Source organism: Meleagris gallopavo, chromosome 4 (genome assembly GCF_000146605.3).
Source record: "Meleagris gallopavo isolate NT-WF06-2002-E0010 breed Aviagen turkey brand Nicholas breeding stock chromosome 4, Turkey_5.1, whole genome shotgun sequence".
Taxonomy (NCBI): domain Eukaryota; kingdom Metazoa; phylum Chordata; class Aves; order Galliformes; family Phasianidae; genus Meleagris; species Meleagris gallopavo.
In genome coordinates, this window is record NC_015014.2 from 42,889,513 (window position 1) to 42,900,021 (window position 10,509).

Below are 10,509 nucleotides of genomic sequence, written 5' to 3' on the forward strand. Positions count from 1 at the left end.
AAAAAAAAAAGGTACACAATTATTTTTTCAGATTTGAAATAGAAACATAAGTTTCAGGATAAGGGCAAGTTTAAACAAACTGATCCCAGTTGCCTAAAAATTAGGCAATGTGAAAGAAAAAGGTGGTTACTCTTAGCAAAGCAGAGCGAATGACGTCACTAATAGGGCAAGGAATGACACGGAAAAAGTACTGCTACTGCTAAATATAAAGGTCTTTCTGAAAGACAAAGAAACGAAGCAGAAATGATTTCAGATCTTCAAAAAAAATTAAAAACATTTAAATAACCTTCATGTCATTAGAAAAAAATAAATATTACTGATTCCAAGAAAATACCAAGAGAAATAATTTCCACAGTAATTTCATTCCAGATAAAAAATAGTGATATATTATTATTGAAGAACTGTACAATTACCAAGCCTTGAAAACACTCAGTAAATCACTTAGCAGTTTAGTATAGGCAGATAGTATCAGGAAATGTTTTTAGAAAGTTTCCTCTTCCCAAGACACAAAACACTGCAGTATGAGTCTGAAATGCTAAAATATTGTCAGCTCTGCTTGTTATCTGATTACATTTCAAGTTGTTCAAATTTCTATACATTTTAAATTTACAATTTGTAATCTTGTTCTTGTTCATTGCTTACTTATTTTTCACAGTTAAATAGTTCATCATGTATCTAACTAAAGAAGCTAGCACGTGTGGCAGAAAGCGACATAATAAACTCTAATCACAATTAGGATATTACCACTAAAATAATGTTTCAGAAAGCAGCATGAGAGACATGCTCATTCTGAAAAATTGGGCAACTTTTAATGAATTCCAACATCAAGAGGTGAATATCATTCAAAGATTTTGTTTTTCCCTCTCAAAGATTTGCACAAGAATATCAATTAGACATTGTTCTTCTTGCCATATGAAGACACAATGCAGCCACAGATCAGCTTTGACCACACAAAAGCAGGGCAAAGTACATCCAGTGCTTCATAAATTATTTACTAAATATATTTTGAGATGAAAGATACAGGAAAAAAATTGCAAGATCTGAAAGGAATAATAAAAAGAAGTGTAACTTTTAGTCAACAGTTTCCTGTACGTACTGATACAAGCATAATCAAATCCCTAGCAGGAGGAATCCCTTCCTATACTGGGGGGCGGGAGTAGATGATCTTAAAGGTCTCTTCTAACCCAAACCATTCTATGATTCTGGGATTCTATGAAAGTCCTAGCTGCATCTTCAAAAATTTAATCAGGTTGCACCAATGCAATTTCAGATAGTCCTTTTGCACTATTGCTGAAAGCTGTATAATGAATTCTTCACAGTAAATAATGCATGAGTTGAACTGAGAGACTGAAAAACTGCGGCTTGGATGTTTTGAGATAGAGAGACTTACATATGAAAGTCAGTGGAAATAATTTTTGTCTTTACTGGTCTTTGTATCTGTACCATTGTATTATGTGATGTAACATATTTTGAAACATAGGTATTCTGCATAGTAAATCTTACTTTTATTGCTTTGTAGAGGCAGAATTTTTCAGTATTCTGCTTAACAGTGTTATGAAGTGAAAATGTGCAAATACCATTTGATACCTTCTGTTTTTGAAAGCAATAGTACTAAAAAGGGCTGTGCAGGAGAAGCAAGAAACACCTAACATCACGAAGATCAGGAAGGATTGTTACCAAATACATCATTTTGTTTCCATCATTGTGCTCAATGTGAACTCTGGCTGTATTTATTTTCTGTTGCTATAAACAACTTTCATTTAGTGTACATAAAAACCTGAAATTTTCCTGTGATTATTTTCTTCTCACAGAGCTTCTCTCAGGGCATAAGCATGAAGTACAGAAACTGGATTTGCAGCGAGGCTTTAGGCATCGAAACATTGGCTTATAGTTTTCTACAGCATGCAGGAAAATCATGAATAGTTTTTTTTTTTTTTTTTTTAAGCAGAAAGAAACATCACTCAGAGGAAAAATGTAAGTTACTACACCTGAAGTAATGATGCTTTTTGAGAATATGCATCTCTAGGCCTTGGTAATATGAAAATCTTTGAAAAAATAGCTTAATTATGATTACTGCTTTATTATGATAAAGTATACTTATGTTTCATAGAGATCATACATAGATTGAGAAGTTCTTACTAGAAGAAGAGAATATACATATTACTCAAATGCTGTAAACAAATAAGGCTACTTTTCTTACTGAAAGTAGGTTAGATGTAAAGGTTCCCATAAAACATTCGGTATACCTTAACATCTTAATTCTTCCCTTTATTATCTCTCAATTCTTCTCTGAAATGTTCTTGCATAACACTCCTATATGCCTCATCCAACAGTTACTATGAATTCACATTGCAAAGATCGTCCTGCAATTTGTGCTTCATCATTTGCAAAATAATGTGCTGGAGTAGACAGGTAGACATGTGAAAATAGTTTACTCAGCACAAAAACATATGATAAAGCTATTCATCAGAAAAAAACATACAGATGGCATTTGGATTGTCTCAGCAAGGGTTCATATTCTATATTTTTCCCTCGAATAGAATTGTCTGTTTTTCATGATTCATCTGGTACTGTGGTAGGCAACTAGCGTGCTAAAAGCCTAGTGCGGACAATGAACAAAGCCTAGCTAGCATTCCAGTACTTTTCTGATGCCCAAATTCCTGCTTTGAGTAAAGGCTAACACATTTCCTAATGCATTCTTGCAAATTCTGACTTCCTTTCCTGAGATCTGTGACAATAAAATGGAAGATGTCATCTGGAAACATTTTATGCTTCTGTTTGTACATCAGATCATAAATCTCTTTTAATAGAAAAATAATCCTGAAAACAATTGTTGAACTCACTATATCTACTATCTTGCTTTGGATACATTCAGTATGCGATCAGGAAAATTTCTCTAAGACTGACTGACGGACTCACAAATTCTACCTAATTAGTATTCACCAGATTTAGCCAGGCATCTTCAGCACATTAAGAGAACATTGCTTGGAGTAAGACCTTGCTTTTCCAATTCTACATATGTAAATATTTCCATGAGTCAAAGAGAATTATTCAACAATACTATGTCTCTCACCAAATTTAAGGATGTTTCAAACCTGAAATGTAGGAGCAGCTTGATATAAACTGCAGAAAAACTAAGCAAGAGATAAAAAGAGTAGATGTGCAAGAAAATACTTTATTTCAGATACTATCTTGGAAAAAAAACAGTATTTGAAAGATTATTACACGTTTAAAAACCTACTCAACCATAGGAATAAATGTTCTATTTAAGATGATTCACTTCAAAAGTGGCACTGAAGAAAAAAATCTACCCTAAAAAAATTTACAAAGACTTTCTCACAGTTAGTTTCAACAACTTTTCGCCAAGGAAAAAAAAACTAACAGAATTATTTTATGATGCTACATTTCCAGGCTGTAAAACAAATATTTAATGTACCAACTAACCGCCCCACCCACCCACTGTACTGACTGAATATCAGACAACCACTATATATTTGATATGATTAAGACAAAAATCGAGCCATAAGGATGGCTTGACCCATACAGTAAAGGGGATCAACAGGAACGGGGGGAGTAAAATTAATTTCTTTTAAGTCCCATGTAGAAAATTCCTGGTAAGGACATTTCTTGCAACAAATACATTATATTCTTTTCCAAAAACAGCTCTAACATAAGTGCAAACACGCTCTCTGATTTTTTGAAGTGCTTTCAGATTTATGCTGGCCTGAATATGAACAGAAGTTGCCCTATAAGTTTTAGAAATACTTGGCTAGACACCAAACACTGGACTTACATAAGGCCATATAATCACCTGACACTTGTAGCTGCCCTGTTGATTTTCCAAGAATTTTAATCCTCTTCTCATGAAACTATCCCTTCAGTGAGCAAATATGTTTAGTCAATTATTTAAATGCTTATTTTGGAAACAAAGTTTGATTTATCAAACAGGAGAATATTTTCCATTCTCAAACATCAGAAATCAAAAGAAATCTATGTGTACAGCAAAGTACGAAGTATAGCTTGTCATGAAAGGGCCCATTACTCAGCTGAGCGCTTGCAGGCTGCTTCCACACGTTTAAAAGTCTTTCTACAGGAAAATAGTTAAGCTTCACAGCTCTTGCTTCCAGCCAAACAGATGGATCATCATGCCAGCAAGTAACTCACATAGTTAGCACACAGTAACTGTTACACTCTGCATAAAGCAGACCAGAGATTGCTGCCTGATGTTTGGGCACAACAGTAACATGAGCTTCCCATTACTATAAGCTTTGTTTTTATAGAAAGCTTAGACATACAACTAGCCTATTCCATTTGCTTTAGCTTATATTTATGTCAGATGTATAACTAAATAGATCAAATCCCTAGCCTCATGAAGGCAATGGAATTTTTTTACAGGCTTCAAAGATACCAAAATCTGTCTCATTAGTACTCAAAATATTTTTACGTGCTGACTGCACAACTGGAGCTATTCATTGGTGATGCTGCTAGTATCTGGGTTTTCTTTTTGTTTGTTAGTTTTTTTGTTTTTGTTTTGTATGTGTAATTTACATTTATATCCTTTGTAATAATTAAGGGTTGCTGATGTGACAACAGAATAAAAAAAGCTCTGAACGACAAATTGCAAGAAGCCAAAACAATACACTATGGAATTACTACTTTCTGTGCACTTTAAAATGGATTATTGTGTGGTTTTCTTAGAACAGCTTAAAATTAGTGTCAGGGAAGAACTACCGACAAGTCTGCTAGCAACTATCATTTTGTGCTCCCTAAAATTCCTGCTTCAATATAAGCAAAGCAACAAGAAAAGGGGGCTGCATGCTGCACACACTCCTCCAACTCCAGCACAGATCACAGAATCATCTAGGTTGGAAAAGACCTTCAAGATCAAGTCCAGCCATCAACTTGACTTTACTGAGTCTCATCACTAAGCTATGTTACCTACTCCATCACTTCCCTCTGAAGCTCACATCAATGCTTGACTGCCGCCCTCTGTGAAGAAATTCATCACGACTTCAAATCTAAATTTACTGAAATGCAACATGAGGCTGTTTTCTACTACTTGTCACCTGAGAAATGAGACTGACACCCTCCTCACTGTAAACTCCTTTCAGAGAGTACTTCCAGAGAACGATGAGATCTCCCTCAGACTCTGCTTCTCCAGATTAAAGAATCCACATTCCCTCAGCCAATCATTCTGTTCTCTGCACACAGTCACGCAATTCAATATTCTCGTAGCAAGAGGCCTCTAAAAACACAATATTCAAAGTGGTCTCACCAGCACTGCATAAAAGGGTACAACCACTTCCACACTCCCCTTTGTCACACTATTTCTGATGCAGGTCAGGCTGCTGTTGGCCTTGTTTGCTACCTGGACACACTGCTAGCTCTTGTTCAGACAGCTGCCAATCAGAACCCATAGGTCCTTTTCTGTGAGACAACTTTCCAACCACTCTGCCCTAAGCCAACACTGCTGCACAGGTTATGACCCAAATAACACACACTCTCCTAGCAGACTCATACCTTCGGCAACTGCTTACCTTGCTTATGCCCAAAAACAGCTTTTAATGGAAAGTTCTCTAGTAAAAAACCTACTGGAAGCCAGTGGCGATGCCCAGCATTTTCACTGTTCTAGCACCTAAGCAGATATACCAGATGAGGCAAGAGACAAGCAAAAAGAACAAAAAGCATAAGAACTCCTGTTGCTCTCTCAACCCCTTTGATTCTGACACAATATTACTGGAGGTCTCCAAAGGAGAGGATATGTAAGGAGAAAAGTCAGTCACCAATAAGCAAGTACAACTACAGGAACACTTCTCTATGTGAGCACAAAAGATTCTATGCTCTTGCTTGACATGCTCACAATCTCTGACATGAACGAAGCTTTGGTAACTGAGAACTCAGCTGGCTTCCATAGGGATTACGCAGCTTAAGCATGGGAAAAATGCTGTGGTACGCACAAAATTCAAATTCTGACAACAAATCAAATGGGATGAAATATTTAGCTCTTCTTTTTTTAATTCCTAATGAAAATAGTTACATATAATTGAAAAAAAAAATTTTTAATAATCTTTTTCTGTTACTAATTTTTTGTTAATTTTAATATCTACACCATTCCACTGAAAAGGAAATTCTGTCAATTAACTCTTAAAAACTGTGTTTTGTTTTGTTTTTTAACTGCTGAACTTACAGGACTAAATTTTAAAGATTTGCAGTAGTTTCTACATTTGTCTTTATTTTTCTGGAAGAGCAGTTATCTTACATACACATGTATATTCCCTGTGGTATGCATTGTGTGATAAGAAGTAGTTAGAAAATTACTTAAAATCCTGGACTATCCATTTAATGCGAACAGAATTGACTTCAGTTCCTTGCTTGAAGGGTATTTTAACATATTAAGCAGTTTGTTAAATGTTAATTTTCTAAGGGGAAAGCAAAACAATTTTGAACTACATTGCTCTCTTCATCTTATCTAAAACATTGTTTCAAACTTGTTTACCAAGCACTGAATGCATCTTCATGTCAGCACTTTTACTAATTTTAGCCAAAATTCAAAGTTCTCCTTCTAAGGGCCAAGTCTGCAGAAAAATAACATCTGGCTAGAGAAACGTGTATTTTCTTCAGCATCATGGGAAGTATTTCTGGCCAGAGAATGAAGCTTCCATAGCAGAATAGGCATTTCAAGCCCTCTAAAATTCTTATGTTATGTTAGGTAATGATACAAAATGGAAAATGCTGAGAGTTGAATCTACACAGAAATATAATTGCCTATAAAAAATAAAATAGGGATACATGCTTGTGTATGAATCTGCATCACAAAAATCCTTCTACTTTCATTCAGCACTGCTTGCTACCTTCCACAAATCACAACAGATTTTTTTATTTGTATCATGAAATTTGCTTCACAACTTTCAAACTGCTCTTGAGCACAGAACCATAGAATTGTTTGAGTGGGAAGGGACGCTTAAAGGTCATATAGTTCCACTCCCCTGCAATCAACAGAGAGGGACACCTACAGTTCAACCAGGTTGCTCAGAGCCACATCTAGCCTGACCTTGATGTCTCCAGGGACAGGGCATCCAATACTTCTCTAAACCTGTTCCAGTGCCTCCCCACCCTCATAGCAAAAAACTTTTTCCTTATAGACATGTGTATAATCAATGAATATAAAAACATTATAATTATGAAATAAACAAGAGAGCTTGGCTAAGCAGGTTATAATAACAAAAAGAGAATAGATAGAATGCTTACCCATATCCTGGGCTCACTGCAAAACTCCAGAGGAGCGATCTCGAGAAGAGATCCACTGGTAGTCAGCATAAATGGGTGTAGGAGAGGTAGAGCCAGGCTCCACCCCTTCCAGCAGCACAGGTAAATTGCCTTCACCTTTGCTCCTGTGGTTGATTCATTGCTCACCTCAGGTAATCAATCAGAGGTTCAGGCTGTGATTTAGCAGTTTCCCATACAACATGTCTGAAGCATCTTCAGAGAGTTTTGCATAAGCCCTGCTCCTAACTCCAAGGAACAAATAGAAACTTGTACAGGATCTGCTACAGGAGAAGTAGCAGCAGCTTCTCAAAGCAATACATATGTTTTGAGTGGTGATGGAAGTTTGCAGAATGAAGTAAAGCAGGTATACAGGAACGCATAGCCAAGTCTTACAAATGAAACTAATACCATTTTCTTAGGAGAAAAGCTCAAATATATTATGAGCAGTTCAAAAGATACATTTATTTCCTTTAACCTGTATTAAGCTATAGTGATCTTGATCATCGTACATAGTCCTGGAGTTAGCGATCCACACAGCAGTTATCCCATGCTACATGCAGTTTGGCCTTTAAGCCTGTGTTGCATGCACTTCTTGGCTGCAGAATAAACTCAGCCAGCTCACTGCAACAGGCAGCCCCCATTATCATAGAATGGCCTGGGTTGAAAAGGCCCACAATGATCATCTAGTTCAACCCCCCTGCTATGTGTAGGGTCACCAACCACCAGGCTGCCCAAAGCCATATCCAGCCTGGCCTTGAATGCTTCCTGGGATGGGGTATCCACAACCATCTTGGGCAACGTGTTCCAGTGCATTACCATCCTCTGAGTGAAAAACTTCCTCCTAAAATCTAACCTTAATCTACTCTTAGTTTAATACCATTCCCCTTTGTCCTATCACTATCAACCTGTGCAAACAGTCATTCCCCCTCCTGCTTATATGCTCCCTTCAAATATTGGAAGGCCACAATGAAGTCTCCCCAATGTCTTCTCCGAGCTAAACAAGCCCACTTCCCTCAACCCTTCCTCACAGGAGGGACTCAGCAACCACATCAGCCATTTCTGTCAGAACCCTTGAATGCACGTCATCTGGCTCCATGGACTTATACACATTCAGTTTCATGAGGAGGTATTGGACATGTTCCACTGTTACAGAGGGACAGAATCCACTCCTCTCACCCACACCTAGAGGTTCAGGGTCCTCGCAGGTATGGGGAGCCTGATCATCAGTGTAGAGCTGTAAATACTTTGATTGTAAGTATATTTTAATGTTAGTAGTTATGATGCAAAAATTGTAAAAATGAAATGTGTAGTGAAAGCAATAGCACCTACAGTAAAACCCAGTGTACTGAAATGCACAATTTTCAAATACATCAAGTAACTAGAATGTTTAAGACAATTATATTGTACAAATGAAAATGCTTATTTAAAAGCAATGATAATTAGTTGTTACATTAAGCAAGATTGCTTAAAACAGTCATTCCAGATTATTTACAGTAAGAACAGATAAAAGCATTATGGCTTTCTACTGAGACATAAGAAAGATAGTCATTATCTTAAAATGAAACATTATCAAGACTAGAGATCTGTTTCAGCTTTACTATAGCACATCACTGCTCATATTGCCTGGAGAGAGGTGATTTCAGTGAGAATAGGAACAGCTCAGTCCCAGTAGTGTAAGTAGAAATCAATTACTGGCCTGACTATTAATCTTGTTAATGACGTTGCAAACAACATGCATTCTGAAAGTCTGTTAGTCCCCAAGCATTGGTACTGCAAACATCAGATTACTCTGCTTACAATTTTATCAAGGTAATACAGGTATCAAAAAACATCCCAAAGTATTTTTAAATAAATGTTTAAATAAAATCATACTGCATCTTTTATTTCTACAATTAAGAATTAATAATTACATCTAGTCTGTGTTGTTTTGGCTTAGATTTGTGGCTAAGGAATTAAGGTTTTAAAGCAGTACAAGTGGGAGGAAGAAATATTACAGGAGTGATGAATGTTGACACATTGAATCCTACATCAAATCTTCACGGTTGAGAGCCCCAAGACAAAACCAAGTACTTCATCACAAGACGCTGCAATGTATCACAAAGGAAAATGATGACAACAGCTTGTCAGCTTTTTTTAGCTTTTTAGTGAAGAGCAGGAATCGGTGAGTGAGAGGTAGGGCTCTATAATACCAGCCCTAGGTGTCTTACAAATCTGAAATCAGAACATGCTGTAAGTCCTGTGTCAACAGAGTTCCACTGCCAGACATGAGAGTCTACCTTCTAGCACATGTCAGCAGCTCAAATAATAAGCTATTGCTAAATTTACTGTACAGCATTAAAAAAAAATAAAACAACAGCAACAAAAAAATAAAACCAATTTCTACAAACTTCAGTTTCCCATTCAAAAAACACACTGATGTTAACTTATCTAACAGGAGCACTCAGAAAACTGCTATAAGATGCTTTCAGATACTCTAATACAGTATCTAATTTGTAACAGAGAACAGATATGTTGATTAAATGTGAGAACTTAGCTGTATTTGCTTCTTAGTCAAAAACAGTTTTTACAGGAGGACTGAAACCTCAATCTAGTGCCTACATTTATCACTATAGTATCGTATTTAGGTATTATGGATTCCTTGTTGTCTAGGCATCAGACATATTATGCTTTAAAAGAGATGGAAAAAATTTTATTCAGTGTATCCCAGCTTTCTGTAGGAATACAGAGAAAACTGATTTATTAAGATTAATGCTTATGGAGGCTGGCTTGCATAAAGCATCACAGTAAGATACTTATACATCACTTGGTCAGCTAAGCCATTGCTCTTTGCTCCTCAGCAGGCACGTGCTAATAGACTTGCATAGTTACTTCGTGTATGATATGTTTTTGTGAGTCCTGAGTTATCTCACCATTTTCAGATAACTGAAACTTGAATGTCCTTTCTATTAAACAAGTAATTAGTTAAACCATAATGACAACACTATAGTTATTTGGGTAAGAGACATTAAATACCATTAGCAAAATATCATCCTTTTTCTGACCTACAGAAAAGACAATGTGATTACGCGCTGTTAGAAGAGACATACATGAAAAACAGTGAATAATGAAATACCTGCATGGAGGTAACATATTATTTAGTTTTAAATTGCTTCAGTAGGCTGAACAGGTGCATCTCTTACCACTCATTCAAAATTAGAGCTATCCACATCTTGAAGATACTGTTTTAATTCAGTTACTTTAACA